This window comes from Panthera tigris, chromosome F2, assembly GCF_018350195.1.
Source record: "Panthera tigris isolate Pti1 chromosome F2, P.tigris_Pti1_mat1.1, whole genome shotgun sequence".
NCBI classification, from domain to species: domain Eukaryota; kingdom Metazoa; phylum Chordata; class Mammalia; order Carnivora; family Felidae; genus Panthera; species Panthera tigris.
The window spans coordinates 39,829,126-39,853,480 of record NC_056676.1 but is presented as its reverse complement, the minus strand read 5'-3'; the positions used below and the strand labels follow the sequence as shown (position 1 = coordinate 39,853,480).

The following is a 24,355-nucleotide window of genomic DNA, read 5'->3' as shown; positions in this document are numbered from 1 at the left end:
TTTCGCTTCTTTCTGGACAAAAAGATATGTTGATACTTCTGTTTTTTTAAAGCCAAAGCAACACCAAAAAGAATTTCTCTATGTGCAAAGTTTAATTCAATTATTAAGGTCTCTAAATTTGGTTTTTTTTCTTTGGTCATAATGGGTGTGGTATAGGCAGAGAGCTGGGAGTTCATGGAGGGGGTATTTTTGTATTAAACCTGCCGTTTGATTTTAAGACTTTGATGGACTGTATATATGCACTTCTCTGTGAATAGGTAGCCATATATCTCCTTGCAGTCAGCTATATATGAGATATATAAGAGATATATAAGATATATGAGAATTTACTTTTTTTCCCCTAGCACTAGGTTGCTTGGTGTAGAGGCCTAATTAATTTCTCAGTTAATTCCTTAATAAGGTGTCAAAAATAGTAAGTTATTGAACCTGCAAGTATGTCTGGTTTTCTTGCATTCAAATTCCCACGTCCCCAATATATCACTCACATTGCTCTGAGATTCATTTCTCCAAGCTCATCTCATTGTACCTATTTACCTGCTGAAAACACCTTCGGGGGTTCCCATTGCTTATTGAGTTATATTCGACTCCACAGTAGCATTTCAGCACTCTCCCTGTCTGCCCCATGTAGATTGCTAAACCCGTTCACGGCATCCTTCTCGTCCCTCACTGCAGGCCCAGCGTCGTGAACGTTCTCTCAGTTCCACATACCCCTTCATGCTCTTCCTTAATCCTATTTCTTCCTGTATCCTAAGGCTGTCCCTTGACTCTTCACCCAGTGTGCTTCCTGAGCTCCAGTTTTCCTGCACAAATGACTGTTTTTAGGAATTGGAGCTGTAGGTAGGGTGGCTGAGCTCATCAGCCACAGATTGGACACTAGTGAAGATTGTCGTAATGCTGTTGGAGGGCCTCTGTGGATCTTAATGAAACGATGGACAGGGGAGCTACTTAACTCCACCCTGTCGGATCTTTCCCTAGAGGGTCTCTGACAGTTCCTTGATATCAACATCTTCTGATCGGTTGTCTTCAGAAGAATGAGTGTGGAGGGTTAGAGGCTGAGCCATGATGCCTAAGGATTCAGAATCTGCAAGTCTAGCCTCTTCCTTATGGTTGCAGTCAGTCACCTGCCTCAGCAGAGTCTGGAAATCATAAAATGCAGAATCCAGGCCCATAGCAGACCAACCAAAGCAGAATTTCCAGGGTGAGGAAATAGAGTTCAGACATCCACAATTTTTTTTTAAGTTTATTTATGTATTTTGAGAGAGAGAGAGAGAGAGAGAGAGAGACTGAGAGCATGGGGTGGGGGGCGAGGGGGAGAAGCAGCAAGAGAGGGAGAGAAAGAATCCCAAGCAGGCTCTGCACTGTCAACACACAGCTCCATGCAGGGCTCGAACTCAAGAACCGTGAGACCATGGCCTGGCCAAAATCAAGAGTCAGACGCTTAACTGACCGAACCACTCAGCCGCCCCAGCATCCACATTTAAATTTTTTTTTATGTTTATTTGTTTTTGAGGGAGAGACAGAGTGTGAGCAGGGGAGGAGCAGAGAGAGAGGGAGACACAGAATCTGAAGCAGGCTCCAGGCTCTGAGCTGTCAGCACAGAGCCCAACGTGGGGCTTGAACACACGAACCTCGAGATCATGACCTGATCCGAAGTCTGACGCTTAACCAACTGAGCCACCCAGGTGCCCCTCTGCAACATCCACAGTTGAAATACCTATTCTGTGTGGGTGATTTAGGTCTGACAGCCACTCTCCACAGATGGGCAGACAGTCTGTGAGAAAAACCTGGTATCAGTCCCGTTACTGCCACAGTCAAAGGAAGGGCAAGTTGGCTTTTATTTCTTTGTTCACAATAGCGTTTGGCCTCCCAGCCGCCATGTGGACAGCAGGAAAGCTGAGTCCAAGGAGTGGTGGGGTGAGGGCAAATCAGGACCGTACCTCCTTGTGGGTATAGTCCTTGACAATCACAAGGAAGGAATGCGGTATTAGTTTGGAGGGGTGGGAATTACACTAATAATCCTCAATGTCCACTCACTATTTTATTGAGCACTAGGTACTGAGCACACCCGAATTGTCTGCAGTCCCCGATGCTCCTGCTTCTCGCCCCCTATCCCTATCTTGGCCTGATGCCAGAACACTTCTCTTCGTCTCTAAATTTTGGCGACATTGCTATAACCCGTACTGACGTAGTGGAAGAATGAAAAAGAACGTAGGATTATGTTTATCTTTTATTGCTTTCTAAGGTTTTTTTTTTTTTTGCACGTGTTTTATAACATATATGATATACAGTGGAGCACGTATTTGTGAATAAAAATACGCATGTTCACATGATACATATGGTCACTCTTCTTTAACTGATCCTGTATACCTTTAAAAAACTTTACTATCAGCTATCTTGATGAGGCAGCAACCTGATCCTCTAAGCTTTAACCAACTGCTGGCTCCTCTTTCCCGATTACTTTCTAAGGCCTGGGAATTTTGTATTTTGGACTCTCCCAGGGCTTTAATGAATTTCCTTTGGATGCTCGTCCAATGGAACCAGCACTGCTATTTGACATTTTGAATTTTTCATTTCATTATGTGACCTTGGAGGGTGTTGTTTTGAAGTAACCAAATCCTGATCTTAATCTAGTGAGTTTAACCCTTGCCTGTTTTGCTACCAATGTCATGGCCAATTAAATGCTTCGGTATTCATGTAACGCACCAAAAAATTAAAGGCTGTCCTCAATTAAAAGTCTATCCTCTTCCACCTATGACCTGACTCAAATTATTTTGTGTGACCTTACAAACTTGAGGTACAAAGTGTTTATATTCTTAGCTTCTTGAACTTCCACCAGTTAAATATTGAATATGTAGCAAATACCTGTATGTATGTGTATACACACACACACACACACACACGTATTACAGTATGTGTATGTACAATCCACAGTCATTTAATTTCTTTTTAAGTTGGGCTCTTTTTGGTCCAAGGATCATTTTTTTCATAATAGATCTAAATTTATACCAGTTGGGTACTATTTCCAGGACAGCCTTGTCACCGACATAAATCATCTCATTTCAGCAGCTACAGTAAATAATTGGGCCCCTGAGACATTGTTTTCCATCTTCTCTGCAGAGAGCTCCCTCCAACCTCTGGGTTCTCCCCTGGGTGTGCAGGGTGATGGTGCCGTTGCCTCTGGCCTTTTCATGTATTATTTATTTCATTTATTGCAGGACTCAGAACAAATTGGAATTGGCAAAAAATGGAGAGAGGGCTGGTGGAATGATAATGTCCACGGTTCTCATGATTACCAGAAACTGCAGAGAGAGCAGACAGGGAAAAGAAAACAAGAGAAAAAACGAAATATCATTTCAAATGAGAACACTGAAGAAAAAATACTTGTAACCGAGTGAATTTTCACGTCTCAATGACAAAAGGCTAGTTTAATAAAGTTTTTTTGTTTTGTTTTGTTTTTTATAAGTCAAATACAGCCTCAATTGCTAGAAGGCCAGGGGAGTGCTGGGTCTAGGCCAGGAGCTCTATCAAGAAGTTGACAGACTTACAGGATACCCTCCCTGGGGCTAAGCTTCTCCCTCCTAAAGCCTCAGTTTTTCCCCTGGTAAACACCCATGGATTGATTACTTTTCCCGGTCCCTGGAGTATAAAAGGGTCAGTTCACTACTGGGTTATAATAAAACTTTCTCCTTCATTTCTGGTTGATGAAATACCTTCCAGCTTTTGTACAAAGATTAATTGGCTGCAATAGAACTTGATTACAGTCCAGTAGCTTTTTGTCATACAGCTTTCATCTTGGACCAATTCTTCTTAAAACAAGAAGCCTTTAAATGTTATGATCCTGATTGACACCAAGTAAGATTTTACTGAAAGGTGGTGTAAAATATGTAAAGTACCTATCTGGCCTAGTAGCCAAAAGAGTAAATGCTTAATATAGCAGGTGTCTCCTGTCTTTTATTATGTGTGTATGTATTCTGAATATATATATATATATATATATATATATATAACATGTATACATTATATTTTATATATATATATATAAAACATGTATACATACATTATATATATATATATAAAACATGTATACATACATTATATATATATATATATATATATATATAAATTCTGTGTTCCAGAATTTTAAAGTTTGAATAGATCCTAGAGGGCATGTGATCCAGTGATACATAACATAACCTTGGCCACAATGATAGGTAGGAATTATTATTACTCTTTTAAATTAAGTTTTTCATTTTAATTCTGGTATAGTTACATACATTAGTTTCAAGTGTGCAGTATAGTGGTTCAACAATTCTGTACATTGCTTAGTGCTCATCAAGATAAGTGCAGTCTTAATCTCTTTCACCTATTTCATACATTCCTCCACCCACCTCCCCTCTGGTAACCATTTGTTTGTTTTCTATAATTAAGAGTCTGTTTCTTGGTTTCTCTCTCTCTCTCTCTCTCTCTCTCTCTCTCTCTCACTTGTTTGTTTTGTTTCTTAAATTCCACATATGTGAGAAATTATATGGTATTTGTCTTTCTCTGACTTATTTCGCTTAACATTATTCTCTCTAGCTCCATCCATGTTGTTGCAAATGGCAAGATTCCATTCATTTTTATGGCTGAATAACACTGCATTGTGTGTATACACCACATCTTCTTTATCCATTCATCTACTGAGGGACACTTGGGCTGCTTCTGCAATTTGGCTACTGTAAATAATGCTGCAGTGAACATTGGGGTGCAGTGTTTTTGTCTTTTGGGGGTAAATACCTAGTAATGTGATTACTGGATCGTAGGGTACTCCATTTTTAACTTTCTAAGGAACCTCCATACTGTTTTCCAGAGTGGCTGCACCAGTCTGCATTCCTCCCAGCAGTGCACATCTTCGTCAACACTTGCTGTTTCTTGTGTTGTTGATGGTAGCCATTTTGACAGGTGTAAAGGTGATATCTCATTGTGGTTTTGATCTGCGTTCCTCTGATGTTGAGTGATGTTGAGCATCTTCTCATGTGTCTGTTGGCCATCTGGATGTCTTCTTTGGAAAAATGTCTATTCATGTCTTCTGCCCATTTTTAATTGGATTATTTGTTTTTGGGTTGTTGAGTTGTATTAAGTTTTTAAATAGATTTTGGATACTAACCCTTTATCAGATATGTCATTTGCAAATATCTTCTCCCATTCTGTAGGTTGTCTTTCAGTTTTGTTGGTTGTTCCCTTTGCTGTGCAGAGGTCGGTATTATTATTATCCATATTCTTCAGATAAGGAAACTGAAATTTAGAAAGATGAAATAATTTGCAGAATCATCCAGCTAGGATTTAAACTCAGACCTAAATCCAGTAACTCCTAACCACTATATTAGATGCCGTTTAGGTCACATTTAAACTCATGCTATCAGTTTGAAAGTATTAGTTATCTATTGCTGTCTTATAAACCCACCCCAAAGCTTAGACGTATATAAGTACAACAATGACTTATTTTCTTGCATGGTTGCTGTGAGTCAGAAATTCAGGATGATCTTGATTAGGCAGTTCTCGCTTAGGGTCTTTTGTGAAGTTGTAGTCAGATGTTGGCTCAGGCTGTTGCCTGAAGGCTTGCCTGGGGCTAAAAATTTTACTTCCAAGGTGGTTCATTCACAAGAATGATAGACTGATGCTGGCTGCCAGCAGGGTTCTTCCATTGTTGTCCATGTGAACCACTCCACAGGGCTGTACAGCATGGTGGCTGGCTTCCCTTATAATGTGTGATTCAAAAGAGCAAGGCTGAAGCAGTAATGCCTTCCATGATGTGGCCTTAGAAATACCGTACTATGCTTCCCACCACAATGTGACCACAGAATGTTGTTGGTCACAACAGCCAACTCTAGTTCAATGTGTGAAGGACTATCCATGGGTGCCAATACCAGAAGGCCTGAGTCATTGGGGGTCGTCTTGGAGACTGGCTATGACAGCAGACCACTATTTGCTCTCTTCTTTCATAAGCCCTTTCCATTCCTGACCCTAGTCTACCATTCTTAGCCTATATTGATCTGTTATAGACAATAAATATTAGCATAGCCAATGGGCTCTATAACTATTTGGACTCTGGAAAGTGAAGCAATCCAATTTTTTGAGCTGTTGCTAGAGGAGTTACGTAACTTAGGCCTTCACCAATGACTCACTTTTTCAATCTGCTTTTCCTTTCAGAAACTGCTGGCTTACCTGCCCCTATAAACCTATAATCTAGTGATTGTGTAGGGAACCTCATAACTGAGGCCACTCTATCTGATCCATTAAGAGACACAAGAATAGGTTTGGCAGATTGGTGCTTCTGAACTGATCAGAGTCCAGAATGTTGTCCCTGAGAGAGCTTCTACAGTTGCTTCTGGTCCTACAGAAAGCTATGAAGTAGATCTCTTAGATACTCCATTTCAGAGCCAACCATGAGTCAAGTCGGTAATGTATAAGGAGCTATAACTATCCCCATGCGTTAATAATGCTGGTTCTTGGTGTATAGAAATACAGCATATTGAAAAATGTTTCTTGGGGAAGAAGGCCATTTTATTTTGTTGTCTCTAATTTACTAACATTTTTCATCCTATATATTACTTAATGAAGATAAGCCACTGAAACACTAGTTAGGACAGGAACTGTGTTTTTCCAGAAGCAACGCCTGGTGTGATGTTTAAAAATATAATGCGCTTCCAGTCCCTGCTTCTTTCTTGTTCCAAGGATGTCATTATCAATACTAGTATAAATTTTTCATTGCTTGAGCCATTAAAATATACTGGGAATAGATTTTTCAATTTTTCAAGTTCCACTGAGTATATTAGCAAAATTGTCCGTCTGTCAGCAGGCATGTGGTGACTCCAGTAGCATCTCTGATTTTGATTGTTCGGAATCTTCTTATTTGTACAGGTCTCCAGGAGAGAAGAGGCCAAGGATCTATTTGCAAACCCTCCTCCTCACTCTTCCCTTCCTATCACTTTTTCTTGTATCTTTTATTCTCTTGTCTGACTCTTTAAGAAAATAAACACTAAAAGCAATCTTAAGAGAAAGGATATGTAAATTTCATTGGTAAACTTGTGAGCTTTTAAACATCACGCTCGAAGGTACGTTATTTTATTATTTTTAATATCCCTAAAAGTTAAAGGAGAGAATTTATTAAGGAGGAGATCCTTGACCCGTGTAGAATTTTCTTATGCTTCAGGGACAGACTCAGAGTGGAGACATATGTTAACATTCAGTGTAGTGACTATTCTGGACTCATACACAAATGACCGACGGCAGCTTGAACGCTCTGTCCTTTTGTAATCACAATGAACTACAAGTTGTGTGCGCGCCTTTAGAATGAATTTTAGACTTCAGTGTGGGGTGTTATGCAACAAGAACCTAAGAGAGGATCACAGTGGGTGGGACAGGTTAGAATGTACAAACATGCTTAATTGAAAAGGTGAAGTCAGGCTAAAAAATAGCATGGTGCGGTCATAGATGGTAGATGTGGGGGGTAGTTCCAGGATCTGCCTCTCAATTCCTTTCATGTTAGAATGAGGAAAGAGAGGACAAGTGCACGGCCTAATGTCATATGACTGAAAAGTGGCAAATGGCCCTCAAATCAACATCCTAGACTTTCAGTCATGAAGTTTTTTCAGTACACCACGTCTTCACAAAAAGAAGGTGAGATTGATTTTCCATAGAATTCGCTTCCTTTCAATATAGATTATTCAGGGTTAACGACTAAAGAATAGATTTATTGTTTGTTTGAAATTAATCTGATTTGAGTAACCGCACAGATCAAATTCAACAAATGGTCTTTTATTATTGTGTGTTGTTTATATCCATCCACTGAGCTTGATCTTACAGTGTAATGCCAGTGGCTTACATCACCATGAAGACAACCTTATCAATGGACCTGAGGTCATTAACATCTACATTAGTTTCCTATTGCTACTGTGAACAAATTACTAGCCTCAAACAATATACCTAAATTTATTATCATCAAGTTCTGGGAGTCAGAGGTCTGAAAATAGGTCTTTACATGGCTAAAAACAAGGAAGGTGTCGTCAGGGCTGTTTTTTTCTGGAGACTCTAGGGAGAATCCATTCATTTTGTTTCCTGTCATTTGGAGGCTGGCTGCATTCCTTGGCTTATGGCCTTGTTCCAACAACGGCATCACTCTGACCCCTGCTTCTATCATCACACTTCCTTCTCTGACTCTAATACTCTTGCCTCCCTCTTCTAAGAACCCTTGTGATTACATGGCATTCATCCTTTCTGGATAATCCAGGGCAATATTCCCATCTCAAGATTGTTACTTACATCTACAAAGTCTGTTTGGCCACGTAACGTAACAAATTCACAGGTACTGGAGATCAGAACATGGATGTCTTTGGGGGGCCATTATTCTATCACAACATCTAAATTTAATACTCAGCTTAAAGGGGCACCTGGGTGGCTTGGTCGGTTAAGCATCCAGCTCTTGGTTTCCGCTTAGGTCATGATCTCATGGTTTGTGGGTTTGAGCCCCACATTGGGCTCTATGCTGACAGCATGGAGCCTGCTTGGTATTCTCTCTCCCTCTCTCTGCCCCTCCCCTGCTCTCTCTCTCTTTCAAAATAAATAAACTTATAAAAAATTAAACAAAAATTCAGTTAAAAAATTCGAGTGTGATGGTGAGATCCTTGCAAAGAGTCTGAAGACTTCAGTTTGAGTCTGATCTAGAACACATCACCTGGGTGACCTTGGGCAGCTTACTTAACCTGACCAAACCTTAGTTTCTTGATCTGCACACCAAGGGCTAGAAATAAGAGCCAGAATGTATTACACACTTGGTGTGTTCACTCATTCACAATTCTTTAAGAAATATTATTGCACACTCCCTCATGCCAGGGAGAGTGCGAGGTGCTGAGGGCACAGTGATGAGCAAACACTGACATAGGGCCTGTCTCAGGAACTTAGGTCTTGTGGAGAGCACATTTCTTCATTACATTTGTAGTTATATAAAGTATTAGAAAATTTTAAATATGACAGCATTCTACTGTTGAGGGACTCGTGCCAGGGGACTTGGTCTACAAAGGAGCGTGGAGAGGACTCTCCTGAGGCAGCATCTCCTGAATTGGGATGTGCAGAATCTGTAGAGATGAGGGAGGCAGAGGCGGAAGGAAGTGCACTGTAGGCAGAGGGACCAGAAGATGCAAAGCGGAAGGGAGCAGAGTGGGTGCAAAGGATCTGTAGAAGACTGTAGTGATAGACCTGAGAGAGTAAGTAGATCCCAAATACTCTGCCAATAGTTAGTTTAAAGTGCGTGATCCAAACACTCACTTCCTTTGGCAAATAACCTGAGGCAAGTCATTAAACTGTGCTAAGCCTCAGTTCCCTCACTGGTAAAATACAAAGAAGAGTTGTAGCTCTTAGGGAGTTGCAGATTAGATAAGAAAATGCCCCATAATTGCAAAGCACTGGAATTTTAGCAATTTTCCTAATCATTAACTCCTTTATTCTTGCATCAATCTTATGGTATATTATTGACCCTATGTTATAGATGGGAAAACTGAGGCTAGACCATTAAATTACCTGTCCAGGGCCATACAGCATGTTAGTGGGAGAGCAGGGAATTTCAGCCAAGATCCATCTAGTTGCAGGGAGCTGGTGGTCTCCACAACAGCGTCACTTGCCGTGGAGGGTGGCTTCAGGGATAAATGGGATGACACGGGCATGTTGTAAAGTAAATGTAGATCCATAAATAAAAGGCTTGTGATTATTCATATTACCTCCCAACCATTGTTTTTCCTTCCATTATTACTCACATTATAACAAAGGGAATGTAAGCTGCCTGAGCTGATTCATTTTATTTCCTCCCCAATTCATTTTCTCTCTAAATAAATTCCAATAAAAGCTAAAGAGAACAGGAATAAGGAGAGATGCAAAGTGCATTTGTGTCTTCATTGATTCTGTGGCCGTATTCCTTTTGGCACAGGTGCTAGAGCTTATTTCCTAGGTAACAGACAAGAACAGCTTACTGTCTATTATGCTCTTAGATTGAGAAATCAAGTGTTTGGGGCAATTAAATACTCTGACAAATGGAGATAACCAAATAAACCATTTGAGGTTTACCTAATTTCAAAGATTTAGAGCACAAGAATATATTTAACAATAAAATGATATATTTAATCTTCCTTTAATAATTTCAAAGATATTTCAGAACCATGCTGTTTTTCAGGATCCCCATCACTGTGTCAATTATCATTGCCTTGATAAAGTGGAGGAGTGCTGGCTTAATAGTCATTTTTAGTCCATAGGATCCCAGATAACCATTCCTTACTAGACATTGTCATAGACTGAAATTTGAATTCAATTTCTTGATTAATTCTGTATATTTAGAACAGTGCAATGAGGGCTTTGAAATAGTCTCCTTTTAATTTCATAATTAATGTGAAACAATAAAAAGCATTATATCTTAAGTGGAAAATACATAACCTCCAAATGCTTTCCCAACCAAATCAAACAGATGCAAAATGAAGAGAGAAGGAGCTTCCATTAGCTAAATTATGGATTGTTTTGTTTTTGCTTTTGTTTTTTTTAATCATTCATGAAGATGTCTGGCGATGTCAGAATACAAGTCTTTAGCAATTCTGAAGTCAGAAAGGTTTTCAAGGACACATCTATTTTCATAGACACCCACAAGAAGTATATTTGCTTTGTTGTTTTTGTTTTAAGATTGGTATTTAAGAAGAGTCCGACATGAATTGATACTTCTTAATTTCTAGCTGCTAGATCTCTCATCGCTCCTACCAATTCAAGGCAAGGATGCAGTTAATGAAAAGTATGGCAAGAGTCATTATGACAAGATCTATCTTACTGTAAGTTTATGGATTCAGAATCTCTGGTCACTGAATAGCCACATTAAGGACTAAAGAAGTCACTGACAGCTTGGAGCTGAGCTCTCAAAGTTGGAGCCAGCAGCATGTCTTATGCATTGACTGAAATAACTCAGCGAAATTTCTTTCTCTCTTAACAAGCTTCCTCCAGTCGTGAAATTCCCTTTGCTATGCTGCAACCCCAATGTGGAAAGGAGAACATGTTCAGATATTGAAAAACCGTAGGCCATTACCTACTTTATCACTCATATCAAAGACACTGAAAAGATAGCACATGTACAATTGATGGATTATTCTCATCATGAAAGTCTGATGACCCCACTTGGGTTTTCAAACAAGGCATTTAATAACCACTGCCTTGTTAAAAGGTGGAAAATGATCTGGCTGGTGGCCTGATAGGACGAGGTTTTATTGATTTTACTGAGGCCCTTGACTTGGGAGATCACAGGCTTCTTAAGGGCAAACTTAAAAGGAAGCATTAAGATGGATGAGTAATTACCTGTGTGATGTATGTCATTCTGTAAAAACATCAGGATTGGGTAGCTTCTCCTTTGGGTATCACTTGATGGGGGAGGGAAAGACCGTAGGCGAAGTTCATTTCAACCACTTCTAGTTCCTTGCATATATATGAATTAGCTTTGTTCTGTTAGAACTATTGGTACAGATGATTTTAAAGACATAAGCCTCTGTTTTATTCAAACTTGTAAACTCCTTGTTTACAAGGAGGAATAGATAGGTGCTAGACCAGCAAAATGATGTTTCAAATGCTAATGGAAAAAAAGAAAGAACTTTATAACGTTTTTAGTGCTCATGGTTCTGAATCTCACTGCAAATAGGGATCTCTGAAGCCTGGGGCTTCCCTGGGGCCAAGTTGAGCTCGAGACAAAGTCGGGATAGAGACCACTGCTGGCAGACTGGGGAATGGGGAAGGAGGTACTGAGTTGGAATCCACGCTAAGGAGATTTGGAAGCTTCACAGGGTCCTGGAGATCAGAGGCGACCATACAGCATTCTGAGCAGTAGGACAGGCACTCAGGACCATATGGAGCAGTGTCGAGTGCATACTGTTCGTGAGAGATGGCTGTCTGAGAGGTTGTGCAGTGGGGTTCTTCGGCCCATCTTTTTTGTCCCTTCCCCTCCTTGAGTTCATATCACTCACTGAATTAACAAGGCTATCCTCAGGCTGGAGAGGGAAAAGAGGAAGAGGTTTTGTTTACTGGAAACCACTGGGCTATTGAACCTGGGTGAAGCATGACATTCCTTCAGTGTTAAAATACTGTATTGAGCAATCCTTTCGATGTAAGGAAAAAGAATACTTTTTATCTTGGGGTGTCTGGGTTGCCCAGTTGGTTAAGCGTCCAACTCTTGATTTCGGCTTAGGTCGTGATCTCCTGTTTCACGCGATCAAGCCCCACATGGGGCTCTGTGCTGACAGTGTGGAGCTTTCTTGAGACTCTTTCTTTCCCTCTCTCTCTTGCCCCTCTCCCTCCCCTGCTTGCATTCACTCTCACTCTCTCTCTCTCTCTCTCTCTCTCTCTCTCAAAATACATAAGTAAACATGAAAAAAAAATTTTAAAGAATACTTTTTTATCTTACCTGTTGGATTATAATGGAAAGGGTATGAGCTTCAGAGCCAAACAGATGAGATCACCCGGCCTCCAGTTCTGGCTCCATGCAGTATCTGTGAGACCTTGGGCAAGTGTCTTAATTTCTCTAATCTTTCTAACTTTTAATCTGTCTAATTTTTCTAATCTTTCTCTCACTTACCTATCATTCATTTCTTCATTTATCTGTCAAACATCAGTTGGGCAAATACTGTCTATTAAGTGCCAGAATCCCCATGTTATGTAATAGAGTTCAACAGTGATTTCAACGTGATTATTGTTCTCAAAGAGATCCTAGCTTTATAGAGACAGTCACATTTGTAAATAAATGCAATATTATAGGGTCTGTTATGTGTTGGATAGAGGATATACTGGACAGAGTGAAGGCATAAGAAAAGGGAGTGATTGAATTTTCTAAACAGGGAACGGAACTGAGAATGATTCAGAAAGGAGGTAATGCATAACTGAGTCCTGAAAGATGATTAGTCGGGAGTGTGGTTTGCAAAGGTGGGCAGATGCCAAGTCACGGAGGGGGCTAGAATCCTCATGGTGCAAAGAGGAATCTTCCCATCAGGGGTGTCTTTATGTGGGGGATAAGGGGAATCATTATAAACAGTCTGGGGTGGGTGAGAGGGCACCCTCTTGTTTGTATCTACAAAACAAGGTTTCCTTGGGTAAATGATTACATGAACTTGTTATAGAGATTCCTTCTAAGATTCCAAATTCTCCTGGGAAAAAGAAAGTGTGGCCTCGTCTTTGACATCTTTGTCTATTTTACTGATCTTGGGCACCTAAGTTTTTGCCTTCTTGTGGGGATCCCGAAAGGGTGTTTTCGTCGTGTTCGCATAATGTCCTGGGCCTCTTCTAGTAGGAGGGAGGATTTGGCCGCTAGGTAGCACATCCTCTGAAGCCATGAATGAAAGCTGTCCTTTGCAGGTACTTCTGTTGTAGGAGATACTGAATCCTCCTACTCACTCATGCAGGCAGAAAGTTTTTGCTCTATAGGCAGTTGTGATTCTGCTGGCTTCCATTTTGTGGGTTAAAGGACACAGTTTTTCTGTATTATACAGCAGGACAAGTCAGCCACCAAAGAGCTCACTGGGATATGTGAATTATTTGTAAGCTATCACACAGGTTTAACTTGATTTATACTAGATGAAAGCATTACCACAGCATGTGTGAGCTTAGAAGAGGGGAGGAAATCCCTTGCTTTAGTTCCTACTTGGAAATACATTTTTTAAAAGGTCAGATCCAAGAGTGAAATCATGGAGGTGAGGTGCTAAAAATACGTATTAATTCCATCATTAAATGAAACTCATCATTGTTATACAGAGAAAAATGGATGGGATAGCACTTGGGGAAAAGGTCTGCTAAGTATTATAATGATGATATTGCAATTAGATTCCAGCAATGTGATATTACATAATGGACGAATATTTGGGAGATTATATTTCTATGTAAGGAAGCACTCAATGACTAGAATACATTTTTCCTTAAATGGATTTTTATATGTTTGCATACATTGGCTTTTTCCAGAGAAAAAAATTAATACATAAGATATTTCACTTTGTTAGAAGCCATCTCTGGTGAAGTATTGTTAAAAATAATGAATGTGTGAGAAGATTAGGTGAAATGTTTTTCTCTCCCTGTCTCTTACAAATGTTATAAAGTATAACACTACCACAGTAAACTTCCAGAAATTTCTTGATATCACCCAGAAAAGAAGAGGGATATCAAAGACCACCCAGAAAAGAAGAGGGATATCAAAGACCAATTTAATGTAGTTCTCTTATTTTCATTATCCTTCCATATTTGAAGCCCACTGCTCATCCCTTGGCTTAGAACTTCGACTCCAGCATACTCATGGACTCTTCCCTAATTGTTAATATTTGTGGGGTAGAATTCATTAGAAGGCCTACTCACATGGCTGTGATTTAGCTCCAGAAACGAATTCTCTGTAACAGGTTATTTCACATTTTGTTGATGGGGAAGTAATACATACTGTTGATGGGCAGATCCTATATTCCAAATGTGTTCATGAGTACTCATTCATTTGGGAGGACATCTGTCTAATGGTCATGTTTTGGAGAATAATTTTTATGCATGCTATTTGAATTTGAGCACATACAATGGTTTTATGAAGAAAACTAGCTACGTCTTTTTTTTTTTTTTTTTTTTTTCAAAATCTACCCATGAAGGGTTGGAATCTTTTGGGTGATGAAAAACAATGTCTCCTAAAAGGAGTGAGGATTGTAAAGTGAAAGGTGCTCCAAGTAGCTTGATTAGAAAAAACGTGCAGTTTTAGGAGAGTCCCAGAGACTGCAGTAAGTAGGCCTGAACTCAAATATTGGTTCCACCAGCTGCATGAATTGTGTCACGTTACATAGTCTCCTTAGTGCCTGGTCTTCATCCGTAAAATGGGGTTACTAATATCTAATCAAAGGAAATGTATAAAGGTCTTTACCCGCTGCCAGTCGCATTGTGACTTTTACCAAATAATGGTTATCATTGGATGTAAATTCATGAGTAGCTTTCAAAGGATCTCTTCTCCTATGGAAGTGAACTGCCTAGATTACCTGTAAATATAACTTTATTTATTTTTGGAAGAACTCTAACTTGAGGATGTCTGAGAGTCTTGTTTTCACATAATCTCCTTAAGTGGTTGTGATAATTCTCCTAGCAGCCCAGTGAGACAGTTTCCAACATGGTAAGTTGACTTGAGCCATATCATATTGACTTCTGACAGCTAGAGCATCGCTGTTAACGGGTACCAGACCAAAAAAAGGAAAAAGAAAATTTATATGTAGGCTTAAGTATCAAAACCCCAAATATCATTGCATGACATTAAAATAATGACTTCTGTTTTTCTCATAATGTGTGTTTATTGTAGAAAATTTAGAAAATACTAATATCAAAAAAATGTTTCTTTTACCCATTATTCAGATATAATTTATAACTGTTAATATTTTAGTATATGTCTGTCTAGTTCTTTCTCTAGATATGCAGCATATTTTTCCTAACAAAAATGGAATTGTGTTGAACATATTTCTTTACAGTATGCTTTTCTGATTTAATGGTTTATCGTGATCATATTTTCAAGTCTTTAGAGTACTCTAAACATATTTTAATGTGTGTATGATATTCCAATATACTTTAATCAATCCTCTCGTTTCGAACATTTATGCTGTACTCAGAACTCCTCACTCTTTGTCTGATGGGTAAGCTCACACATGGAAAGTCACAGGGAATGGCAGTGGAGCCCCTGGACTAAATCAAGACAGCAACCTGCTCAGTCTTTTCACATTTAATTATGTGAGTCAATACATTTCCTCATTACTAAAGCAGTTTGCTTTGGGTTTTGGTTACTTATAGCCAGACTTGTAGCCCAAGTAACAACTATCTGGTAATCAGAATTTGAAGATTTTAGTACTTAAAATTCTGATTTTAAGAATTTCAAAATCATAAATTACCTCCCCCCCCCGAAAGTTCATACTAATTTATTTTCCCACAAGCACGTGCTATAGCATCTTGAACAATATGCTAAAGTATAGTTTGTGTTGCATGAAAATGAGCTTATCACCAAAGTATATGGCAATCTACGGGTCACCGTTCTGGGACATGGAAACTATCCTTTCTCCAAACAAGTTCTGGCCGTTGCTCTTCCCTCCTCCCCCACCACCTGTCTTCATTTACATCAAGGCTTGGTCCAAAAACATTAAAACTCATTCCCAAGGGTCCTGGGTTACCATTCCCTCCTCTGCCATTAATTCTCTCTGTGGTGTTATATAATTTAGTAAGTCTCTGTGATATACTTTCTTTACTTGCTATTCATAACTTACAGAGCATGTATGTGGACAAAAGGAAGTAATAGGTTCAAAATTTCTTTGAAAAAATACTATCCATTTACTTTTCATCTTTAGCCCTTGTTTCTTGGAAAACTTCAGTTCCAGATGCGTAAATTTCAGTTAGTTGTCCTACTGTGGAAGGTGACACTGGAGTTAAAACATGAAGGAAATGAGAGGTATCTGAGGGAAGGTCTTTCCAGCAGAAAAATAAAACAAAGCGACAACAACAAACAACAGCCAGTGCAAAGGTCCTGGGTCAGGGCCATGTCTCAAGAATTGTAAATTGTTTGGGTGGGTCTCTGCTGCCTACCATATGACACCTACATTCTCTTTCTCTTCTAGGCTCATCGTAGCCATGTCTTCCATCACTGCAGATATTCAGGCCACACGGATGCCAAAGACACACATCTGAGCACTACTGTTAGTGTCATCCTCACAAAAGGCATTGCCTAAGGACTTTTGTCATGATACTCTTCCATGGGAAAAAAAAAAAAACAATGTCTGATTTTGAACATGCAGAAGATATGGCCATCATTACCATCATTTGTCAATGATTTAGATAACACGAGCACCAATCCCACTGAGCCTCCTCACATACTGTTTTTGGCTCTAAAAATGTTTTCTGTCCCATCTCCCTCAAACCCACTTGACCCTAGCTAATTCTTGTTCTTCCTTAAAGTCTCAACTTAAATGTCTCTTCTTCCAGTTGTAAGCTTTTCTGCTCTGTCCCTATCCTGTCATTACTGAAATCATGTAATTACTGAGCTCATGTCACTCCTGTGCTCAAACACATCAGTGCCTTTTTATCAAGCCAAATATGTAGGGTCACCTTGGCCTATTGGGTGCTGCCTGATTGGCCTACCCTTACCATTTCACTCTGACCACACCTTCTACCATGCTCTATCTGCTCACTCTAATGCACCCTGCATATGCCAGACATGGGCCTGACTCAGGGCCTTTGCACATGCTGTTCCTTCTGCCTAGAAAGCTTCTCCCTCAGGTATCTCTCATTTCCCTCAGTGTTTTTCTTGTGTCATCTTTTCAGGTAGACTATCTCTGGCCAACTTATCTAAAATTTCCACATACCTCTTTAGTCTCATATTCCCTTCCCTGATTTTTCCTTTGGAACTAATTACCTTATAAATATATTACACATGGTACTTAGATATATTATCTCTCCACTACTCTCCATTCCCACCAGATTACAAGCTCCAGGTGGGCAAGGATTTCTGTGTCCTTCATTAATGTAACTGCTGTATTCTCAGTGCCAGGAACTCAATAAACACTTGTTAAATGATTGAACATTGCATTTATATATGCATTTATGTATGCATTTATTATCTACTTATTTATTAATTTTGCTTTGTTTTATTTAAGATTCCTTTTCTCTCCTGAGAAGAGGCCAAGAAGCCTAAGGCAGAGGATAACCTGAATGAGGGCTGAATTCTGAGCTCAGAATTATTACTTACCCTTTTCCAACTCACAGTGTCTTTCAAGGAAGCTCTTGATTCCATACATCCTGTCCCTGTAATCTTCTAGACGTTTTCAGGAACATCCAAATTCTGGGGTACAAAGCTACTGAGCCCCCTTGTGCATTAAGGTTAATAAAAATGAGTGAGCCCTCATGTATGGTAGGGATAAATATCTATTGTAACAAAATTTAGACATAAGATAGCAATTAACACTGACATGCCCATCAAACTTGTAAAAAGAACAGAAAAAAGAACCATTTATCCCCAAAATGTTAAAAATTCCCTTTATAGTGAAAAATCAGCACACTAGATTTTTTTATTCCATTTAAAGAAAAAACTTACTGTGCAGGAATGAAAAATCTAGTATGTTAAAATTTATAATAATATATTTTTTTTAAGTCTTGAGCCATAGACTTTCTGATGGATATGGGCAGGTTTTATCTTTCAAACAGAATGTTAAAAATTCCTGTGATGTTAGTGGGAAATTGCTCACCACTTTGCCCTTCAAATGGCATCCTTGGCTCTTGAGAAAGATTTTTGAAAGCCTTTATTTGATTCTTGACAGCCGTGCATTCTTCCAGGCTGCCAGATGAGACTCTATCTTGTCTAAATGTAAATACCTGGTAACTTGACTCCCGGTCATGGAGGGCAGTTTATTCTTTTTGTAGGAAGGCTTGATTTTAAAGAAAGAAGAGACTGTGGGCCTTTCATTAGTAGGCAGGCTTCAAACTGGTTCCAGACCCTGCGTTTACTCCTGTAGAGCAGACTTTGTTTTCATGCCCAGTAAGTTTGAGAAAGCAGTAAAATCCCTCCGGTAAATGGATCACTGACACAGAGGGAGAGGTCACCCTGGTCTTGCAAAGCACAAAACTGCTGCTCTCCTGGGAAGTTGGACACCAATGAGTCCACTGGGGAGTGCTCCAGCTCCTCCTTTGCCCGGGGCTGTTAGGAGCCCAGAGTGCTCAAGTCAGTAGGTGGGGAAGGGCAGGGCTGGGAGGAGCAGTTTTGACTCAGTCTTGTGCAATCTTAACATCTTGCATGAGGGAACTGTAGAAATGCCTCTAATAAAATACACGGGTACACGTCACATACACACTCATAAAGCTATGAAATGCTTTTTTCCCTCTGTTTTTGGCTGGCAGGGGTGGGGGGGGGGCATGAAATCGCACAATTTATGCTGTCATTTCTGCAGCACTTCCAGTGAAGCATCTAGGTGTTTCTCCTAATATCTCCACTGCAACTTCCAAATCATAGTCTTCCTGTGTTAGCTGAAAGCATTAAAACCAGAAATTACCATAATAGTGCTATTTACCCCTCATTTATGGAGCTACTAGTGTTATTTTTCCACTGACTTTACAGAATGCATTTCAACCAGCAGTATTTTTGGTCTGGTTGATGAAACTCAATTGTACTTAAAAAACACAGTTGGGCATTGTATCCAAAGACGAAACAGCAGGCTTGTCATTTCACAAAAGGGACTTCCAGAGGTTGTAGTCCCTGTAATCAGACAGTATTTCATTTGGTGTTTGATGCTGTGGACTAATGCTTTATTTCACAGCTAATCATCTCCATGTGCTTATGTAACTGGACCAGTGTTTGAATGAAGTCTGTGCGTTTCAAGAGCACTACAAACTAGATGTTAGAAATTTGTTTTCACTTTATGTAAAAACAGACCTGACGATGGGGGTGAGTGAGATATAAATCCTGGAAGAGCTGTACCAAAAGGTTGGAAGAAATAAGTGATGTGTGTGTGTGTGTGTGTGTGTGTGTGTGTGTGCGCGATAACCCTGAGGTTGTTAGCACAGATTTACCCCATTGATATTTTATGTTCAGGCATAGCTCTTGGAGACTCTCTCTGAACTCACAAACAGCCCTGATTATGGTGTTTGTGACAATGCCACAGGGTCTTTGCATTATTTATCCCCGTCTGCTTTACTCATCCAGCTTTCTGGGAATATTTTCAGATGGAATCACTAATTAGCACATATGTGGAAACTTCTCAAAGCAGTTTGGCCCCCTTCTCATTACTTTTTAATTTTTTTTTCTATTTGCCTAATGTATGTCAAAGATAACATTTTATATGACGGGTCAGGGAAATTTTCAGATTGAAATGCACGCATTTCATGGAGAAAAAATAGTCAAGCCGGGAACATTTTACATGATCAGAAAGAAAGCAGTTCAAATGCATAGTAATGGAGAATGATGTTACTTTGGTCCATAAGGTGTTCTGTGGAGTATTTTATTAGTTGACCTCTAGGAGAGCTTTCTAAAATTGCCTCACAAATATTTTAACAATCCTGTAAACTGTGCCTTTATTGATCAGTGCACATCCTGACTTTGCTAGATTACATGGGCCTCCTTCTGCTTCCCAGGCTTTGAATTCTATATATTTTGGGCACGGCATTGTTTCAGTTAGATCACAATCCACATATGTAAGAACTTGTCTTATTTTTTTTTTTAATTTTGAAATACTAAGAACAATGTGAAAACAAAGTCTCTGAATTTTTGTATCTCCCTTCCTAGGTTTCTTCCTATTACTCTATGTCAAAAAAAAAAAAAAAAGAAAGAAAGAAAGAAAGAAAGAAAGAAATCATTTCCCATGTCATACAGCAAATACAAGGCATGAAATATGAATTCTTGGGCAATGGTATTATTAAGATGACAGAAAAATCTAGGTTCAGCCAGAAGAGAAAATACTAATATTGGAAGAAAAAAACCCATGGGGATATTTAAAAATAAATCATCAAAATAAAACACATCTCTTAACCAAAGAATTTAGACTTAGCAACACTATTTTCAATTAGGTAGGATGTTTTTTTCTGCATAACACGGGCACACGAATTATGTATTTTGTGAGCAGAGCTGTTGTGTGTGTGAATGATTGAATTGTGGTCTCTAAGAGGTCTGCTACACAGTTTATTTATTATGGTTGCATTTGCTTTATGAAGAACTCAGTGTAAATATGGATGGAAAATCTTCAGAGTGTTCTCTGCAGAAGTCCAAAAACAAATATAGTCTTTTAGATAGTGCAGTTCAGCTTCAGGCATAAAATGCCTAGTCATTTGGTGAAGTGGCCAAGTTACAGTCATCATCTACAGGATCTAATAAATGGTATTAATTGAAGAGTTTTCTTTTTTAACCTATGGCCAATGGCTTCTGTTGCATTATATTTCTATAGCTGAGCGTTTAAAGCTTAGTCTGGATTGGAGACTTAACATTTGCTTATCAACTATAGTCTTAAAGCAGCGCCTGGGGATCTGGGACAACGTATGAACTCATCTTACACGCCATTTCTGTTCTTTGAAAGTGGCTGCCTATAGACTTAGTGGGAAAGTGTGTCGGGATCTAGAAGTAATATCTGTAATAGTTATAGTAAAGAGTTTGTGGCAGTAACAATACACACGCCAGGCATTTTCCATCCCATATCTAAAAATTTGCACTCAGTTGTGCGAGCTTGCTAATTTAACAGCTGATTTACAGATGAGAAAACTGCCTAACGCTCTGTTCCAAATTTAACCTAATTCAAAATGTTCTCAGTCTGTGTTCTCCAATAGGGCAGCCATCAACTGCATGTGAGTATTGAGCACTTGAAATGTGTGGCTGGTCCAAATTGAGGTACACCATAACTGTAAAAATACATATTGGATTTCAGAGACTTAGCATGGGAAAAAGAATGTAAACATTTTATTAGTATTTCTTACATTGTTACATGTTGAAATAATACTATTTTGGATATATTGCGTTAAATAAACTATGTCATTAAAATTAATTTCACATAGTTCTTTTTACTTTTTAAAAACGTGGCTGCTAAAAAACTTAAAATTACATAGGTGGCTCACATTTCTGGCTCACATTATATTTCCATTGGATCGTGCTGCTCTCAATTAGCATGTCTTCTCTTCTTTCATTAGTTCTAATGTTTAAATATTTTAAACTTTAAAGACAGATTGTGGTTTCTTTTCTACAAATCTGTAGAAAGAAAGTGTTCACTTTTTCCCCCCAAAATATTTAACTTCTTTTCCAGGCCCCTCTATGCCTTTAGGCCTTTGCTCCCATTTGCTCTTCTGTTTGGAATGCCAGCATGCCCTTGCCCAGACACCTAGTGAAAGCCCACTCACGTATTTTTCAACACTTGCCTCAAGCCTCACAGTGGTATCATGTGTAACATTAAGGCCCAGTATTATGTGCTGCCTTGATGTCTGGTGAAGTTAGGGTGGCTTCCAACGGCCTAACCCCAAGTTCCCCTCCTCACGCTGCTCCTGCAGAAAAGGTCACCGAGCTAAACAGCCCTCCTTTGTCAGGGGAACCAAGTGCAGCTCCTGCTTTTATCCTTGAGTAGTGACTTTCAATTCCCTGCCAGCCACAGAATTACTCAAACCAGCCAAGCACATCTTCCTGTGGGAACCAGGGGCGCCCCACCTTCTTGGTGCTGCAAAGCCTGCCTCCCATAGTGTGGTTGTTCATCCCGCTCCAGAGTGCAAGGCGGGTATGATCTCGCATGTGATGCGGCATCCTCCACCCTCCGGGATGTGACTGCATACTAATCGACTAATAAGCTATTGTTGATCCTGCCTGTCCAGGATTGGGTGTCATCTGTTCAGACACCCCATTAACCCCAGGGTGGAATCTCTCCCTCGCCAACAGGGTGATGAAAACAATTGCCTTTTTGCATAGTAAGCCTTTCCTCACGCCCCCCCCCCCACCCCTTCCAAGGCAGAGGAAGTAACCAGCCCTCTCACTTACAGTAATTTGCCTATATATCTGTGTCCTTCTACTGGAAATTGAAAGCTGATTGAAGGTAACAGAATTTCTTGTATTTCTGTGCTTGTATTTCTGGTTCTGAGAGCAGTGCTGGTACATAGCAGGCACTCGGTAAATGTTTGATGAATGAAAAAAATTTTGAAAACCATTGCAGAGTTGAGGCTGGTATTAGGAATTTCCTACTTTCTTAAAAATCATTTTTTGGGGCGCCTGGGTGGCTCAGTCGGTTGAGCCTCCGACTTCGGCTCAAGTCATGGTCTCGCAGTCTGTGAGTTCGAGCCCCACGTTGGGCTCTGTGCTGACAGCTTGGAGCCTGGAGCCTGCTTTGGATTCTGTGTCTCCCTCCCTCTCTGCCCCTCCCCTGCTCATGCTCTGTCTCTCTCTCTCTCTGTCAAAAATAAACATTAAAAAAATTAAAAAGAATCATTTTAGAGAGAGAGATAGAGAGCATGAGCAGGGGGGAGGGGCAGAGGGAGAGAGAATCTTAAGCAGGCTGTGTGTTCAGCCTGGAGCCTGATGCAGGGCTGGATCCCTTGACCCTGGGATCCTGGGAATCCCACTCAGATACCCTGGAAATTTCCTATTCCTTAAACACAAAGAAATAAATTGAATTTTCCTCAGTCTAATAATTGCCAGTGGAAGGGTAGGGAAGGTATCTGCTTATGCTACAATTTGCCAAGGAAAAGTGGATGTAATCAGAAGTAATGGGAAGAGAATTAGTGGGTAATATCTTTTCTCCTCTTGAAAACTCTGTGAATGGTAGAAAGAAGAGGATGACCTTGGGAATAAATTCAGAGAACCATTGTGTCGTAAAATTGTTTGATCAACCACAATCTGCATTTTAGGGAAACATAATTTAAATCAAAAGATATTTTCCTTAAATTTAAGAGCAAAGAAAATGCTCAGTGTGATTATGGATAACTCAGGTTTGTTTCAGATTACAGGATGTCCATGTCTGTGGAGGGAAGAGGCCTAGAGTAGGTATGTGTTCGGTGGGAGAACAATAAGATGAATCTAATCTCATGGAAAGAACTGGGCTGAATCCAAGGCAGTTGGCAAGCCTGGGCTTGTAACTGATAAAGCTTTTACAAGGTCAGGTCTTTCTCTCAAGCCACCATGGTGCCTGTACTACAGGGACATTAGGACCTGCACAGTCATGGGTGGAAAGAATCCCACTGAATCAGTCAGTAGCCTCTCTGTTAAGCCCCTTCCAGGGCCAGACATCTGGTCTCCCACTGCTCCTCCACGGCCCTTGTCCAGAAGACAAGAGGAGCATCCAAGGCCAAGAACACTGTAGCTCTATTATTTCTCAGTTTTCTTAAATGTTCAGTCGAGTGAAATAGTGATGCATATTGTCTCTTTGCAATCTCACTTTCTCCTGTCACATATCTGAACAAGCTGGACCTCTCCAGTTAATAAATGACTACTGATAATTAAAACCAATTGCAACTGTAAGATAAACTATCATAGTCTGGTTTAACTGCATTAGAAATGAACACCTAGATCGCTTATATTTTTAGAATACCGTCAGTATTTGTTGGCTAACTACCTTCATTAGGAAGGACTTTGTTTTGTTTCTCATTTTTATCAATATTTGTTTTTGATGTTGAACTGTCCTATCCTTCACGTGATTATTGTAATAGTAGATGGTACATTGTTTTCATGTCTTCCCTTGACAACAACAGCTTTATATCAGTCCCCAAGTGGTTTGGGAATATAGCTGGTCTCTGGCAACCCTAAGCCTGGACTCACTGTTGTATGATGGGGTAGTATAAGATTCTTGCTGCTGGGGTAGTATAAGAATGAAGATGTGGCAAA

The 24,355-nt window shown here is 39.7% G+C and overlaps 1 long non-coding RNA gene across 1 annotated transcript in view; it reads left to right on the top strand.

Moving 5' to 3' along the window:
• Positions 1 to 16,727, top strand: part of LOC122234921 — a 51,858-nt gene extending 35,131 nt beyond the window's left edge. The window contains exon 6 of the long non-coding RNA XR_006212910.1: positions 16,647 to 16,727. This is a non-coding gene — a long non-coding RNA (uncharacterized LOC122234921). The remainder of the gene's footprint in view (positions 1 to 16,646) is intronic.
• The last annotated feature ends 7,628 nt before the right edge of the window (positions 16,728 to 24,355 follow it).